The sequence below is a fragment of the Acipenser ruthenus genome, chromosome 10 (assembly GCF_902713425.1).
Source record: "Acipenser ruthenus chromosome 10, fAciRut3.2 maternal haplotype, whole genome shotgun sequence".
Taxonomy (NCBI): domain Eukaryota; kingdom Metazoa; phylum Chordata; class Actinopteri; order Acipenseriformes; family Acipenseridae; genus Acipenser; species Acipenser ruthenus.
The window spans coordinates 9555447-9574784 of record NC_081198.1 but is presented as its reverse complement, the minus strand read 5'-3'; the positions used below and the strand labels follow the sequence as shown (position 1 = coordinate 9574784).

The 19338-nt window shown below is 35.4% G+C and overlaps 1 long non-coding RNA gene across 1 annotated transcript in view; it reads left to right on the top strand.

The window, feature by feature from the left end:
* Positions 1-1884: 1884 nt before the first annotated feature.
* The window catches only part of LOC131738090 (uncharacterized), a 30892-nt gene continuing 13438 nt past the window's right edge, over positions 1885-19338 (top strand). The window contains exons 1-2 of the long non-coding RNA XR_009329612.1: positions 1885-2152; positions 11097-11167. This is a non-coding gene — a long non-coding RNA (uncharacterized LOC131738090). The remainder of the gene's footprint in view (positions 2153-11096; positions 11168-19338) is intronic.

Sequence of the window (19338 nt, the reverse complement as noted above, 5' to 3'; positions counted from 1 at the left end):
ACTTTAGTATAAATACATGTTAATTTGGATTCATATGTTGTTTTTTTCTGACTTTATGTGAACGAAAAGACACAAATTCGCCCGTTTTCTCATTGGAAATAGGTAAATTTCAAAATATCACTGTCCTGGTCACAAAAGCAAAGTTTGTGGGGAATAATAGCCATTTTCTATACTTTTGAGGCATAAGCAATTAGGAAATAACACTTACTACCCAGGAACAAAAATTGTGTTACATAGTGTAATGTATTGTGGTAGGGAGCTTATTTCCTTGTGGTAGGCCCTGCAGTGGTAAGTTAACCAGGCTTTTCTGGTGTCATACCAGGCCAGCCCACCCCTCTCTATCTCCTTGCATTCTGGTTGTGCAGTGGAAAAGAAGTAGTGTACTGTAAATCTCCACATCAAACATGCATAAACACAAGATCAGTGACATTTTATAGTTTTCTGTCCCTCTAAAAGCAAGATCAGCTCCATAATCCCAATGCCCACAATACACACTTCACAACTATCAGTTTCTTAAATGTTAAATACGAGTTGAATGAGAATTGAACACCATGGAGTTTTTCAGAATGCATTTGATTGATTATGAAGGTTTTGTCATTTTTCTCAATTATACTGGCTAGTGTTCCTTTAAAGAAAGTGAGGAAACTGCAGAATAATCCTGAGGTCAAGTATATGATAGGCAGTTAGAATAGCAGAACGCCTGTTCTGATAGTCTGGGCCAATGCACGTAAAGTTATACCCTCTGCCACAGTCACTCCGCATTCATGTTGTCCACACTTCTGGATTCTCAGTCCTCAGCAACAAAATCAATTACAATTAATGCCAATCTTTCAGATCTTGACATGTTGATAAGACCAGTAAAGTTCAAATTGGCTCATCATGGAGCTCAGAGCCATCACTAGAAGTGAAACAAATTAAATGTATTGAAGTTGATATTCATTCCCCTCTACCATTGTTGCACTGTAATTGGGGCAAGGATCTTAAAAAGAAAGTAAGACAACTCCATAAGGGTGTCTCCATGCAGATGTTAGTAAATCTAGTATATTTAGTCATTAACCTCTGTTAGTTATTAATTATCCAATAAGGACCATTTCAAATGTTTCAGTTTTACTAGTTCTGAATATTTAAAATGGTTGAATGTGACCTACAGGTTATGTGCAACTTCCTCTATGAACTAGTGCAAATATTGAATGACAGATGTAGACATGAATATGTCATGTTGACAAAAGTCATCAAATAAGATGCTAAACTCTGCAGCACTGGGGGACAGCACCTACCCCCATCCTAAAAGCTATAGTTCTAGTATAAAACATTTTGTTCCTTCTTTTAGGTTTCTGTTTTCATCTTATTAATAAAGGTATTCCAATGAGCTATAGGTTCAGAGCCTTGTTGCACCCAGTCCTAATCCAAAGCAGCCCACATGGTTTCAATTTAGAATCCTTCCACAAACAGCAAGACAACAGTGCCCAAAAGACAGAGAGTGGCACAGCCAATTCCCCCATAATTGTATATATATATATATACAGTATATATATTTTTATATATATATATATATATATATATATATATATATATATACATATATATATATATATATATATATATATATATATATATATATATATATATATATATTGTAAGACAGCAGGGAGGGGGTTAAAGCCTCCCTGAAGAAAAAAAAATGTGCGGAATGCACATTTGTTTAATTTAATTGTATTGGGCTTTATTGTTTAATTGTATTTTGCTTTATTGTTAATCAGTTCCAGTAATTGTTTTATTGCTTAATTATTCCCTGCACCTGGAGATCATTATTAAATTAGAACCAGGTACAGGGTATAAAAGGGGAGCAGTTAGTTTGCTTGTGGCTGCTGAGGAGAAGGAGGCAGAAGGGGTGCGCTGCTTCCAGGCAGTCATAAAGAGTGAGTGCAGAGACGAGTGTATTTTGTTGTCGGGCAGGTAAACGGCTTAGCCGTCCTGTGGGTTAGTTAGGTTCTCTTTTGTTTAGTCAGTGCTCTAAAAGGAGCTAGGTGTTTGGTTTATTTTGTGTTTTTGTTTGTATTAATATAAGTGTGTGTAAGCGCTGAACCTCCTATTTTTTGTGTTTGGGTCAAAAGTTACTATTTTGTACAAAGACAAATACTGTACAAAGAAGGTAAGGATTGTAGTGTAGTAATAGTGTACACTAAATTTTTGTAATAACCTCGTAATAATACTGTTAGGCCAATCAGTGTCAAATCAACCAATATAGAATGTGTGTCCTGTTTGGCTTTTTTCTTTAAGTGTAAGGTTTTAAATATGTATTTGAAGCAGCTGAATGTGTTTATTCTCTTTGCTGCATATTTAATAATTGTTTACCCCAGTTCCTGCTATTTTGTTATATTTGTTAAGTGTAGTAATTGTTGGCATGGAATAACTGTAGGAGAAATACTATAGTATGCAATACATTGCCTCTTGAAATGTGATTAGCAAACAGCAATTTATCCTGATGACAGTGCCCACCATTAAAACTGGAGCTGCATTTATAGCATAAAGACATTTTCTTTTATAGTAATACTTGCAAATGGCCATAATGAAAGACCATTTCGGTTTGGCTAGTTCTCAGAGTTATTGTCCAATTATAATGCCTCCTTACTGCAGCTGTCACAGCTTTCAGGCACTGTTATACATCTTTGGCTAACTGGCTGAAAAAACACTCACACACACTGGGCAAGCCTTGGATCAGAATTTGTTGTGGCTATTCCTTCTTTTCAAATGTCTAGGGCACCTGCTTCATTACAGCACCCACAGTGTATCAGACTCAAAACTACCAAGTCTCCATTTCAAACTTACAACTTTAAGATTCCTGTAAGCACTGTAAAGTCAAAGAAATTATAATTCAGGCTATGGGATTTAACGCATCCCTGCTTAATTTTAAGTACAAGTTATTTATATATTTTAATGGTCAATACTATAAGTTGAACTTGTATATTTATAAATTAAATAATTAAAGATTGAAACACACATACATGAAAATTACCAACAAAAAAAAAAAAACTACTATTCAATCTTAGGAAAACTTAATATGATATGCAACACATCTTTTCCATATTGTGTGATTGGTTAGCAGGGACAGAGTATTGAGCTTTTGTTCCATTAGGACAATATATAATGTTTTAGCATGTGGTATTTTTCAGAGGAATGTAGTAGAGGAATGCACTGCAATACTAGAATACTCCTAGGGATGGGATAGCAAATGTCAGAAGCTGATGGATATTATATCATTTTAAATATGAAATGTGAACCTGAAGTCCTGAACCTTTTCAGCTGCTTTTTCATCATTTGACATCCAAGAACAGGTCTAAGATCAAAGCCTAGTTATTGCCTACTCGCCCATTGCCAAAGTAAACAATCAAAATTGAGATGTTAAATCAGTGTCCTATTGTAAGTGACTCTACATATAATGCACAGTTCACAGCCTATCTCTGTAAAGCGCTTTGTGATGGTGGTCTACTATGAAAGGCGCTATATAAAAATAAATATTATTATTAAACAGAAATGTTGTGGAAAAAACAAACAAATATTTAATCAGGTTAATGTTCATGGATCACAAGGAAAAACCTTGACAAATGATGAATTAAGAAAGGGCCAGCAGGTTACTGCAAATTACTCAAACTCTAAGACAGGAAAATCATCGGGAAGACTTGTATTTATCCTGCAGGTATTGGTAACTCGCGGTGCCTTCTGATGATTTTGCATTGGTTGGTGTTCTTTCTGGCTTGTGTATTTATTTCAATTTGTTCCTGTTATCTGCGGAAATCTCTTATTTAGAACTGATAATGTGATGCCCAGTCATGTCCTCTACCCCTGGTTAGAATTCTAAGCACTCGTTTATTTTTATTTTTTTTTCACTTTCCAGCACTCGGCATGGAAGCTTTAGAAATATAAATCAAAATTATGTGTTTCTAGCAAACATTTGGAGCGCTACTTGTCTGAAAATCTGAATTCAGTCGCTGGCTTTTTGTGCAGATAACACTTTTATCCTGCTGTAAATCACTTCATTATACCAAACAATTTAGCAGTGGGCATTTTATTCCTATCAGTGGTGACAGTTGGTACATTTAGTTGAATTACATTACAGAATAAGGTTGATCACCATTTCATTCCATTTGGACCATACCCAATAGTAAAGTCATATTTGCTGCCAGTGCTAGGCTTATACAGTAATTCTAAACCACAGAGATAATCACATACCATAATTTTCAAAATACAACATGCAGACTGCATTTTATAGGCAAAGTGTGTCATGTGTTCCTCAGGTATCATTTATCTTCCACAGCTATTTTAAAAGTCATAAAATAGCTTAACCATAACTTTCAACATTCAATCATTAGGTAAGTTGTCTAATACACTGATGAAGACAATGTTTGTCCACTTGTTTCTCTTACCTACAAGTCTACTGCTGCTTGCTTTAATAGATCATTCTAGACAAGGCCTATTATATTAAAAATGACAGTTCTAGAAGTCTACAGTCATATATATATATATATATACATACACATAATCATTTTAATCACATATTCTTGTTCTGATGTATAAAGATCTTTAAATTCTGACAAAAAATAAATGGCTTTCCATAATATAGCCTTACTTTAAATATATCACAGGGTTAGGAAAACTTTTAATTAAATAACATATTTGAAATTTACAGTATGTTGTGCATGTAGATCGGCTATTAATCTTTTTGGTTTATGGCCTGCTTTGCATGTATGTATTCATCTCTTTTAATTGATTTTACATAATTTGAGTTTGTTTAACTGGTTATTATTCTTACTTAAATTGTGTGCATTGAATATGACTCTTCTTGATAACACTATGGTATTATCTTGCCAAACTAAAATGCACCCCACCCCAGGATGCATCATGTATTTGAATGAAATAGAATCTAAAACAAACAGTTCAATGTAAGTGTTACCTGGAATCTCTACCGCAATTTGCCAGATATGGTGTACTGCTTTGAAAAAGTATGTTTGTAGCAGGCTGCATTGCTTTTAAGTTTAACCATGCTAGAGACTAGGAATGTACACACAGCACGTTATTCCAGTCATGGGTTGCCTTGTCCAATAATACATCTTGTATGATCTATTCTATTTGTCCGTTTAACTGTAAGACTGAAAACTACAGATGTTTGTGTCTCAAATGTTGGCAGGCATAGTTACACTATCTTACATTTTAGTGCTAACGACACATTCTGGACTGAGAGAAATAAGCATCTAAAGAGAAAATATATTGATTTGCTATTCTATTAGAGTATTTTAATCAACAAAAGCAAACAATCATGACAGATAAAAAAAAAAAAAAATGGTTTAGGAAAAACCTTTCCCACATTTCTTAGCTCAAGGCATTGAGTTTATGAATATGTATAATGAATGGAAATTAGCCTAATTTATGAACAGGTGTTTTTACTCCCAATTCGATTACTGTGAACTGGTGAGAATGCTCCTGCACAAACATTAAAAAATGATCTAGAAGTCCTGTAAGTCAGCCAATTAAAATTGAATGCACAAAGAGAAACACATTGCTTTGCCATGATTTCTTAAAATAAGATGAAAATACCTGTACTTCTATAATCTACAAGTATACAGTTCTATGACATACCAAGTAAAAGAATAGTATTTAAAGATATTTTAGAGTATATTTGTGTGTGCATATAGGGAAACAGATTGTGTTTCTACAAAAGTGCCTGCAGTATGAATATACTGTAATGCTTCAAGTATTAGAAGCTGCCCTTGCCAAACTGTTGAAATTATGTAACATAAGGCAACATATTCAGAACAAGGCTGTATGCCTACTCCTAAAACTAATTAAACAATGCATGTAAGCATTGAAGGCATGATTAAAATATAAAGGGTACCATGGTTCAGGGAGGGTTTTAAATATCTAATATTCCTTCAGCCAAGGCAATCAGAATTCAGGTGACAGATAACAGATACCTGGCATTAAAACAAAAATGAAAAAAAGTGAGGTTAGGCCATCATAATCCCTCATGATAGGTAGTCTATCTGTCAAAGAAGAAGAATCCAAATCCTATAGGGAAATTATTATGACCAACACAACTGAAAACAAAAAGAAAGAAAAGAAGCACAAAGAAAGACATATTAATATCTTACGCTTTCCATTTACTTAACACTATTCCATTATTCTTTTTTATTAAAAGATCGTGAATACTGGAGCTCGGCATCTTTCAAAAACAATAACTGAGACACAGAGGGTGAATTGTAATGTAAACATTGTATTAAGTTAGCCCAGTGATTCGTTAAACTAGAGCTGCACTAACTTATTACTTATATAAATAGAACCATCTGATGTGCATTTTTAACCTACTGTAGCGTACCGGCTATTCGGACAGAAGAAGGAATAGAGGAGACGAGAAGAGATGACACATGACGAGATGATTCAGGTCCAAATGGTAATTATGTTATCCAGCAAATACAGTGGACATAACTCGGACAGCTGTTCAACAAGGCCCTCAGCATGCTTTTCATACCCCCCCCCCCCCCCCCCCAGAGGAGCTTGTAGGCTCCCCTTAAATAGCCAACAACAGTTCAACAATGTAATAACCCCCGACCAATCACAACCCCCAGTCCCTTGTTTCTGTCCAGGTGCACCCCTCCGTCCCTTCAGTCCCTCGGATCCCTGTGAATCTGCTGGCCGCTCCAAGCTCAAGATAAATCCAGTGCCCTCTTGGTGAAGGCTCTTCCATGTGGTAGTGGACCTTGACTTTCGTTAGCATCCTCGCCTTCCGCTCGGGAAGCATAATTCCCATAGCGCAAAATACCTTCCATAAAGATTTTTTATTAGGGCCATAAATCTTATACCTCTGTAGTACACTATGCTAACCTCATTTCAAGGCCCTTTGTTTCTGCATGATGTGTTTAAAGTGCCTAGTTAACTAGGTTGTGCCTGTTCCACACACTGTTTATGTTTTTGCATAGGAGTAAAAGGATTCCATTGCTGCATTGTTTTGAGTAATTTATCCCACTGGGAACTGCTGTTGCACTGCAAGGTGCACCCCAGTGTGTCATATATTTACAGTCTGGTCTTATATAACATGCAGGTTCTTAGTTATATTCTTCACTGGAAAGGGCAATTAACATGGTGAAGGGTGAATTAGGTTACTGTTACGGTGTGTTAGGACATACAGAAGAGGTAAAGTTTAGCTCTGGTTGGTAACATTACAGTTTGTGTAAGATTATGGTTAATTTTTACCTGCAGGGTTATTATAATGCATAAAAAATAAATATATATATGTTTTTTCCTAACCTCAGTAGAATATAATTCGGTATAAAGTCAGTAAGGCAGGATTCTGTTAAAACAACAGATATTTTTCATTTAATTTCTTTACTTGGTATCACACATACTAATCTTATTGTGTACCAGGATACTCTAATTTACAATGCTCTAACAGTAAACATGACTAGGGGCTGATGAGTCGGAGATGTACTAGATGAGGATGAGATGTATTTATAGACCAGTATTAATTAAAATGAAAAGAAACCTGTTAATGTAATAATATTTCAGTTTCAGTATTTCAGTATTACCGCAGTATTATTTAGAGAAACTTGGAAAGTAAGACAATTAATGAAGAAAAGGAGATGGGAACAAAAAGTGATGGCAGACAGATTATAAGATTATAAGATTATAAGGGCAGAGGAAGAAAGGAGAAGGGGGGGGGTTATTTTTTTATTAAAGATGGTGTAAAAGCCACAGGACTGTGGATGAGCAGTGAGGTTAGCAGAAAGATGATGTGAATGGGTCTACAGACAGATAGAGAGACGGGGGTTGAGGAAAGTAATACTAATGAAATGATTCATTATATGGCATGCTTTGGTGCAAACCTTTAGATTGAAGGCTTCATAACTCCATGTTTAAAATGTTTCACCCTACAGAGAAGCAGACTGTACAATGGCCATAGGTGATATACCAAAAAATACAGTACTGTATATACAGTACCATGAAGGCAACAATAGTTCTCTCAATGCAGCAGACAATACATTCCAAGGGGCAGGGGCTTCAAAGACAAAAGCCCTACAGCAACTCAGGAACACTCAAGTGAAAGGAAACCATCTGATCTTAAGCCTTTGAATATATCCAGGATGCTTAGTTGATGGTTTTATAACCACATTTGAACCATGTAGCACTCTCTCCTGACACAAAGATTAAACACGACCATCGTAGGTAAATGTAATAAATTGTTGTACTGAACTGTATATTCATTTTACCAGCTGCAGATCAGCATGTGGTCTGAATAAAAACCTTCACATTTGCAAAAACAGCCAAATTACATGTGATACATACACAATCAAGAGGGGTCTCTTGGATAACTGCACAGGATTTTTAGTGTTATCTCACAAACAGCCTCCTTTGGAGCTCAATGGCAGTCTATAGGATTCAAGCTTACTCTCACGCACCTCTTTTCCACTGTCGCGTTTTAAACTATATGGAGTTGGAACATTTAATGAGTTGATTCCAGCGCCTCTGATTGCATTCTGAGTACTTTTCTTGCTGTAGCACAATATCACAAACTGCTTTTTTTGATTACATTGCTCAGACAAGCACAGGTGAATTTAATATAGCCTATTACATTTAAAAATACCTTGCTTATCTATAATCTAGTTTAGAAACTCTCACATGGCGGTGATCGTAAGAGTAGCCTAGTATATACACACATGCAAGAAATAAAGAAAAAACTGCTACATCCACATTATATGACACATCCACATTATCCATTTTCAGCACACATGTAATCGATTCAATCTGAGTTGATGTATTTTTATTTTTTTTAAACTGCAGTGCCAGAAAGCAAAGTTGCAAGCATTCCTATTAAGTTGGGAAGCCTGTTTATTTGACAGTATTTTAGAGATGGCATGTTATTTGTGATCAGGACATTGGACTGGATAGTTAGTTACTTTTGTTGCAAAGTTTATCTCCACTCCCTCAAAATCAGTATCAATGCGTTCCAGATACTGCTGACTGGCAGCTGCCCAGACTCTCTTTTGCGGAATGATTGGAGATACCAGCTTAGCTATGAATCTCATTTGTGGTTAGTTTTTGTGCTAAAAATCCAAATTGGATACAAAGTAATACACTCTTGGCAAACTGAAGGGCCCGATGAATGAACATACATTTTGATTGAAAATTGTTATTTATCCAGCAAAAGAAAGTCTATTCACAATAATTAAGCTGCTGCATTGTTGATTGTTATTAACACTGCAAACAAAAGCTGTTTAGCTTTTCAGAAATACATGAAAAATGCTATATATGGTATGTTTTTCAGTGTAGTTATGTACTTAATCATGCTGCCACATGTAAGATAATGTAGCTATCTTCCTTACAACACATATGGTCCGTTTTTGATGAACAAATACAAGCAAACAAAGCAGAGGACATAAGGGAGAAAGGATTTACAAATGATCAATTAAAGAGAAAGAGCATGAAGCTGATAATCCTCACTGATTTTCTAGTAACAAAACACACAGTGTCATCACCTTTCCAGCATACCAGAATTTAATTCCTTGACTCTAACAGAGTGAGACACATTTTTGTACATGTTATCTCATTCTCTCACACACAGTAAAAATAAGCAAATTACCAACAAGAAAAGGGGGATCAGTGATAACACTGCTAATTCTATTAAGAGGTACACAAATGTCCTTGTTAGCTAACCTTGATTAGCACTGTAAGAGTCCTTTAAGACTAGCTAATTGAAGAGGCTTCGGGTGCCAAGTGCTACCCATAGAAACTGTCACAATTACACTCAATACAGTCCCTTAATTACATAGACTAATTAGGAGTAACACCCTGTATATTACCTGGCATTTCAGAAATATGTCTACAGTCAGATATATACATATAGAATTATACTAGGCAATTCTGCTTTCAATGGCAGACTCTCTACTTAATCAACCAATGCAGGTTATTCACACTTAAACCTTCTGAGTAAGATTTTTTTTTTTAGCCCACATTAGGTTAATGTAATTTCCTGAAATTTCTGCACAGTAATTGGTCTATAATGCTCCAATGACAGGAGATTTACAAATAGATTAGGTGGTTAGCCTCAGAACCATTATTAAGAAAGCAGCTAGTTTTGATTACATCATGATATGCTGACTGAGCCAAGGACGTCATAGAGAAGAGTTTTATATTTGTCCTCATTCAGGTCTATAAAATGATAAAAATAAACAACTGCAATGGATTCAGCCCAAAAGATATGGGATACTGAATGACCCTCTCTGTGACCATAATAAGACGTTTAGCTAGCCGTCTGGGGGAAGGGCGGTCCGTTTAGCCACATTCTCCGAGGTTTTATTTCCCCTACTAACCTGGTAACAGACCATGCTTGCATCAAAGCGAGCAAGCATAGGTGGGCCGAATGGCCTTTTCTAGAATTCTAGAATTTCTTTTGCATTACAATACAATTCTTAATAAATAAATTTAAAAAAAATACTACCATAAACTATCTAGGTTTCTAACATTTCAAACTACAGTATCTACTAATACACTATGACAAAACTGGTCTTTATTTCACATTCCACTGTTTTTGCATAGTTGCAGTTTGTTTGGATCACATCCTGGGATTATCCTTGAAAGTTCCTTATCCATGATGGAATCCTATACATTTGTCCAATGTTAACTGCTACTGCACATTCTAGTTCCTTTCCCTGCAGGAAAGTTGGTTCAAACCTTCATTTCAGAAGCTTTTACTGGATTGAGACCTAGAATAGGTTTACAGTCCTTTAATCTAAATTTAGGGGTGAACAGCATAAGTCGTGGGGGGGGGGTGGGTATACTGTAGTAAAATATGTTGTACCTGAACATAGGATGAAACAGTTCAATTAAACAATTTAGAGGCTGGCTGAAAGACCTGAAACAGAATAACCTGCAAGGACTGTAATTATCCACCCCTGCTCGAGACATTATAAAATAAATTATTATGCCAATAATAATTATAATTGATAACATATATCTTGAATTTGTGTTGAAGATCAAAGTTCCTTCTACAAATGTTGAATTAAATCCTTTTTTTCTTCTTTGTATCCAACTCCTTTGAAACTTGGTAGGAACAAACCTTTGATGCTACAAAAGAAACGGTGGATATGAGTGACCTGATTTTTTGGACCCATGTAAGCAGGTCAGGGTAAAAATATATATTTATTTATTTATTTTTGTATTCTTTTTTGCACTCGCATTAAAGGATAAAAAGAAAACATCCATCACATTTTTCACAGCTGTTCAAACTATTCTCAAGTGTGTGCATTGTGTTTTCTGTTTGTGTCTGCGATTAGGATTGTTTTTGAAGTTAACTGAAACCTAAATATCTCTAATACAGTAAACCATTACCTGTTGCAATTTAAGTACCATATTAAGAGTTTGCAGAATACCTAGATCTTTTTTTATTGAGTTGTGACATGCAGTAAAAGGATTATAATCACTTCTTTGTTTTTATATTTATTTTTTATTTTGTCTTGTAGTCTCTGTAGCAAAAAGTTTATAGTCAGAATCTCAACACTTAGGCTTCAGTGCTGATAAAAACAGTAACTTTTCCCACTGCTATCACTGTCACCATAGACCTCTCTTTACAGCTCACTTCACGTTACATTTTAGCACCAAGAACATACAACAGGCCTGTGCCAGTTCTTTTGCTTAGATTGCTGAGTAAAAGGGACAGGAAATCATTACAGTCAAAACATTTCTGGCAAAGGTCACTTTAATAGAAAATTAAACCAGTCACCTTGAAGAGAAACAGGGCTCTCCTGCTGATGAGGGAGGAACAGTTGTATTATTTTTGCTACTGGGTGAGATTTACATTTTTTTTTTTTTTTTTTTGACAAATTATACTATTTAAAAATAATATTTTCTTGATTCTTTAAATATTAAAATATACATTTTTGGTGCCCAGTTTCATCAGTTTATTGTATCAGGTTAAGCCCCCTTGGTATTTCATTAACCTTTTACAGTACAGGGAAATATCCCAGGACTGCATCCCGGGATTATCACTGAAAGTCCCTTATCCCTGATAACTTCAAATTGTGCCAACATGTTGACTGCTAGTGCACATTCTAATTCCTTTTCCTGAAGGGAGGTCCAGGGAACCAGGGATAACCTTGAGATGAAGAAACCGGGATAAGTGTCTGGGATAAATTGCCCCTAAGGTCTAATAATGTGTGAAGGTTTATTGGACTATTTAGTGTCTGATATTTTAATTCCTGCCATGTGTTTCCATGCATCAGGAATCATGTATTTTGTTTGTTTAGTTTTCAATTTATGAGTGTGTTTACAGATTTGTGTGCATCGCACAGCCTGTTTTAGAAGTTTTTCTTCATGTGTGTGAAGGAAAGATACAGTAATGGTTACCCTTGGGAATAGATAATAGGATTCTTTGTAGACAGGTTGACTTTAAATCCAGTTATTTTTTCCTGTGAAACATAAATGTTTGAAACTGAAAAGGTCACAATAGACAGGAGGCTTTTATAAGTTAGCAGCCCTCAAATCAGGATTCACAGCACCTTTCTAACCATTATAGATTTGCCAAATCCATGTTTCAGATGTGGCCAAGATACTTGCTGCACAGTTAATAGACAATTGGTGTGCAATGCAGACATTAGCATTTAAAGGGAATACATATAGAGTAGCATATTGGCATTCTTTTTAAGCAAACCGAAAGTGGAAAATAAAAATATAATTTTGATGTTACTGAAATATGGTGCTGTGGTTAAGTGTGCAGGTGCAAGAATGCAGCAGTGATCAATGAACAGATAGACAACGATAATCCAGGTGCAATGATATTTTATTTCTACAATCGAAAGTCTGATGACAAAACGGCAGTAAACAATAACAATGAGAACAGGTAATACAGCGGCGTGTATTGCTCTGTTATAATCCACGGGTTTGTCCCAAAATAATAGCAGTCCCATTTCCTAAACAACCACACGTTTATCGTGAAACAAGTGCAGTGATGTCCGGATATGTGCTGGCTCTTGGCGACAGCTTCGGATTGCGTTCAGCCGTCTAATAATAACAAACATTACTGCTTAATGGTTTATATATATATATATATATATATATATATATATATATATATATAATTATTCTGTAATGAAAACCTACATCGGTAAATATTGGGTACCTCTGAAGATTAAAATCCAATAAACAATAATTAACTTACTGGAATTGCTATATATTTACCCATGAAGGATTGAAAATCTCCACAATCAATAGAAACAAATAAATGCAGTTTCCTTCACAGCATATTAAAAAGAAAGCTTCCACTTTTACTGCATGTGTTTGTTTACCCCAAAACAGAATGTATATTATATCACTAACTGCAGGTATTTTACTTTGGTCTGCACAGAAACGTGGTGTGATGAATGTGATGAAGCTTATCAAGCATTGTTACAATATGATAATAAAGCTTTGTGTTGCTCATGTGTATAGTACCCTTTTATGCTTTGGAATTAATTGAAATTTGCTTAGGGCTAGTTGCAGTCAATGTAGTTAAAACATAAAATACATATCCAAAAATACATCAATTGAATGAATTGGTACCGTTAGTAAATGTAAAATACATTATCTACATTCCTAGCAAAGTAATGAAAGATACTATGGCAGGGTGAAAGCACTTGATATATATATAAAGTGTGTGTGTGGGAATTTAAGGTTGGCAGGGATGGGGTTAAATCTGTCTCTGCCAGCAATCATAAGTGTGGCCATTCCCCATTTAGCACCAGTTACCTAACTGGGGAATGGCCACATCTGTGATTGCTGGCAGAGACAGATTTAACCACATCCCTGCCAACCTTACATTCCCAAACATACACTATATACATTAAGGGATTTCATCCTGCCACAGATACGTGTTTGCTGGATTATACAGCAGCTTTGGAAAATTGCCAAACTGTTTATTTTTACTTTGTGATACATAGAAGTGTAGGAGTCAGTTTAAACATACCAATTAATTTCCACTGTAATCTGGTAGTGTAACATACTGTACAGTACATTGATGCTAATTTAAAAAGTGATGGATTCAAAAGATTCACCATACTATTACCAAAGTCATTTTATTTATCTTGCTCTTAATTGGACTCTTGACCGGAGGGTCATGGGTTCAATCCCCAGTGGAGACACTGCTGCTGTACCCTTGAGCAAGGTACTTTACCTAGATTGCTCCAGTAAAAACCCAACTGTATAAATGGGTAATTGTATGTAAAAATAATGTGATATCTTGTAAGTCGCTCTGGATAAGGGCGTCTGCTAAGAAATAAATTATTTATTATTTTATTGTATTATTACTTGTACTGTGATACTTGAAATGTATTTGCTTACGATTGCAAGTCGCCCTGGATAAGGGCGTCTGGTAAGAAATAAATAATAATAATAATAATAATAATAATAATAATAATAATAATATTAATAATAATAATAATAATAATATTAGCAGTTCATTGACAGCACAGCAAATACTAGAATGATTCATTTTTCAACCTAACATCCAATTTAACAAGATATAGGCATCCCAAAAGAATATACAATTACAAGCCCCAGGTAATTTTAATCTTCCCTAATGCATGACAAATTTGAGCTCTTTATTAATAAACTCTCTTTATTAACCCACTTGTTAACAGTTCCCTGGCTGCAGATCAAAATAAATGTTTTACACATGCCTTGCTACTATGACAGCTTGAGCAATCCTGTATACCAGGGGTCTCCAATCCTGGTCCTGGAGGGCCAGTGTCCATCCTGGTTTTTGTTCCAACTGTACCCTAAATTAATTAATTCTAATAAGTACTTAATTGGTCCAATTAAGTAATTTAGGGTACAGTTAGAACAAAAACCAGGAGGGACACCGGCCCTCCAGGACCAGGATTGGAAAGCCCTGTTGTATACCATTTCCTTTTATTGCTGGAGATACATACATAACCAACGGTTATAACGTTCTGACCTGCTACTTGAAGAATACATTTAGAATACAATTAAGGCCTACATCCAACTTAATTTTCTTCATTATACAAAATATGCATTCTAAAAAAATCAAGAACAGGCGTAGACTATTATTTACAGCTTATTAGCTGGATACAGCAGAATATTATGCAGAATCATGCTGTGAGGCTTGCCTTCTCTTCCAGTTCCTTCTCTTCCAGATACTGTACAGTATCATTTTGTAATTTAAACCCTGCTTTTGTGTGTGTGTGTGTGTGTGTGTGCACTTGAGAATTGAACATTTTACTTTAGCCTTGTCGATGCAATGTTAACATTTGAGTTATAAAGCAATTTGTTTTTGTTTAGTTTATTTCAAATATGGCAGTGCAGCTTTTTAATCATAGGAAAATACCCCCATGTCTACAGGGGTTGGGTTATAAACTTTACAAACTTACTTGAAGTTCCACCTCTCCATCCACCCCCTATTTTAATACAATAGTGCCCTGTCATATTAAAATGAGTTGTCTTGAAACAGAGGTGACATTTATTATACCAAACTGCAACATAAGCGCAAAACTGAGCAGAAACAAATGCATCAGTATCTGGTAGCATGCAGTGTCTGAACCCGTGCAGGCGTGGAATCAAGTTAATAGTCAGGATGCCCAATTATGCAACCTTATGTCAAAGGTGAAATATCACATGCACCTACTCTCTGAGACATATTAGATATTTATACTAGAGATGTGGAGGTATTGTAGGTATTTCGGTTGATACCTCTATTATTGGCTCAATATGTCATCTCATGCAGTTGAGTGAGAGGTTCAATACAATAGAATGACATTTATATGCAAAATAAGATATATTGGAACAAATCTTTAACAAAGAATAGTTGACTTCTCATTTGTGATTTATAATACCCTGTGACAGAGAAAGAAAGAATCTTGGTTATAAATCTCCCTTCCGACCTGTGAGGGTGCTGTGTAAAGGGAACAGTGTGCCCCGGACTAGATGGTCTGACAATTCATTCCAAGGAAAGGTGGAAGTCAGCCATCTAGAAAGGGGGCGGAGCCATGGTACACCAAGTCATCGCCCCAGAAGGGAAGTGATGTGGCAACCACGGATTGGAGGAGAAAAGGTTGCACTCACTAACCAAGGGGGTATGACTGACGGTACAAAAGGGGACGTGGCTAAGCGATCTGTTCCTTTGTTATGGTTGTGAGCGAACCGCTAAAGGAGAACCAAAAACGTACCATGAGTGTTTAGTGTTTGTTTGCTTTGTCGTGTCTAATTATACTTATTAGATGGCTAATGCGTACCAGGAGTTGTCACTTAAGGCCAGCACCAACCCGGACAACACTTCACAACTGTACACAAATAAATTGTATTTCACCACTTGCACGTCAGCACTCACTTTGGATTTAACCTGTTGTTTAAAACACTGCAATGCACATTGCTGTGTATTGCCTGGGATTGTTATTTACGGTGACAATGACCCGGATTACAAACAAAATAAAGATCTGTTTGGACCGTAAACTTTGTTGTCTGTCTTCTGTTACATATCACATCACCTCTACACCTGCGCACTGCAAACCACTTTGTCGCATACCATTATGAGGAAGGCTCTGGATTAGTCCCATAAGTGTGTTTTACTGTCCTGTTAATACTACAGAAGATAATGTGAATAAATATTACGGATGTGGCTGATTTATCTAGAAATATTCTATTTTGTTTTACCTAAAATAACCCACACCATGTAACATGGCTCAGTCCTTTCCTTTCGTGGTGCCCCCAGTCACTGATTGTGCCCTTAAATAATGCCACTGCTTTTAGCCGTTGTATCAAATTACCTATAATGTATCTGTTATGCTGTAAAAATACAATAGGTTGCATTGTATTTCAAAATACAGATGTCACAATACATGAATATGATAGCAGATCAATGATACATCAACCTCTGTAATCAAATCATCTTGAAGCCTTTTAGCTGAAATTGACAGAAATGTTTTGAGTATGTTTTATGCTGTAAAAATGAAATACTATTATAATTTTTTTTCACTGCAAATACAAAACTATTTCAAAGGTGTAATCTAAAACAATTCAAACACCAAGATGTGTTTAAAGCAACATAGCGCTTTATTCTTAGATATTTGGTTTTACAGTGTACCCAATGCAAAATAACTAGGTTTACTCAAAGGCATTGGTATATCCAATATGTCTTAATACAAATTACAGGATTTAAAAAAAAAATACGTATTTGAAATCATAATTAGAACCAACAACCACCTGCATGCAATAACATGTCTGCAGGCATCTGCACCACTGCACTGCAGTCGATAATCAGAGGTGTCTGTCACCTACTGTTGTAAGTTTAAGTGCTGGTTAAATTAGTGTGACATATCTGAATATGTGTACTGAACAAGGTGTCTGTGTATGAAGCCTATCATAAATAATTGAGATCATATTAAATAATTGAGATAATATTTGAGTGTAAACTGTGTACAAAACAGGTAGAAACTAGAGCTGGTCCAAGCTGTGATCTTTAGGAATCTGATGTATTTGGTCTCTGGTGTCACTGGGGTTATGGGTTGGGGGTAAAAACTAAAGTTTTGACACTTGTGATGCTTGTACAGATTTTGGCACAGGGGGTTTCTACACTTCAAATCAGTAGACACTGTATTTTTTTATTTTTTTGTGAGTTCCATAACTGTGACTAAACGTACCATTACCATAGTCTTTATGATGTACAACTTGGATTCCTTGTTCTTTGTTTCATAGTGTCAATGCAGTGATGCTATAAGTTTGGCTCCTGTAATTGAATGCGAAATAAATTGAACATTGGTTAGTTGGAGTGCTACCATAAGAACATCAGAGAGAGACAGAAAGAAAAAAGCGGACATCTTCCCAAGGAAGTGGTCTCATTATATTTTTCGTGTGGTAATGAATTAAATTAATTCCAGTTGCTGAGGATTTTGTTCTGTTCATTTATTGAAGAGAGAATCATCTCACATCATCAATCAGTGTCCTTCAACTGCACATTTTATCCTTGCCTAATAACAGCAGATGTGACTGGGAGTTTTTTAATTAAAGTATTTTTTGCCTCAAATGCCTTGCAGAATAAGAATGTATGAGCTTCTTAAGAGTACAAGAATATGAATAGCAGCTGGTGACAGGGACACAGAATTTTAAAAGTCTACAAGGTTGTGAAATAATTTTAGGTTTTTATTTCTTAAAAGCTCCATTGATCTGTGTTATTGTAATAGCCTTAATGAGTCACTGAAAGCCACTGCCTGATTGCGTTCTATACAAACCCTCAAAATGAGTCATATTTCAATGATTTTTATTAACCAAAGAGGATGTGTTTCAGGCTATTACTTTCTTCATAATTCCTTGATTAATCAGGTCCAACAGAAGTCTTGTAGTTTTTTTTTTTTTCAAACAAAAAAATGCAACATATCACTGAAATAACATGACCTGCAGACGTGTATTGTTTTTTTTTCCAATGCTGTAGGCCTCATTTTTAAAAACATAAATGCCATGCCCTTATATGAACCAGTTTGTAAAACAGCCCATTCCCCAAACAAGAATATATTAATCATGTTATCATACCTTGGAAACAAGGTACATGTATTTATTTACAATGAAACCTTGGTCGTTTACAAAGGTGGTATTTATTTATTTTTTCAAACTAGTTTACGCTGTCTCTCTTACCTGTGAACTATACTTATATGAGCACAATTGTTTTTCACACAACTGCAATCTGTGTTATTCCAGAGAGAATAAAAAAATGGAATCCTTTAAAATTTCAGTTGCTTGCCAGGCTTGATAATGCCTTGCATACCTACGCGCACTGTGAAGTCTTTCAAGATAACAATATTATAACCAACATTGCTTAATGTAGTATTTTAAATAGAACACTTGAATTTGCCAATGTGTGCATTACAAATAGCACCCAAAAGGGTTAAACACTCAACAGTGCTGCATTTACATGTTAATAATATTAAAAATAAAACTGTAAGCCAATGAGGTTGCACATTGGAGGCATCAGCTAAAACATTGCTAATTTAGCATTCTATACTCAAATACAGGCCAACTGATACAGATGATATATTGGAAAATAATATATTCTGCCATGCAATGTCCTTTGTTTACCAGATTTATATTCATATTTGTCAAGCAAGATATTCAAGATTTGGTTCACATTCAAGTACATGTTCCATTTATTAAAAAGACAAGGTTAACATAACCAAATCTGTATTTGTGTGTATATAATTATATAAATATTGATTATATAATTATAGTTGGTACCAATTAACCCTTAATGGGATGATTTTATAAGACTTTTTCATTGAATGGGCCTGCTTCCATTCAGTTTGGTTAGAAAATATT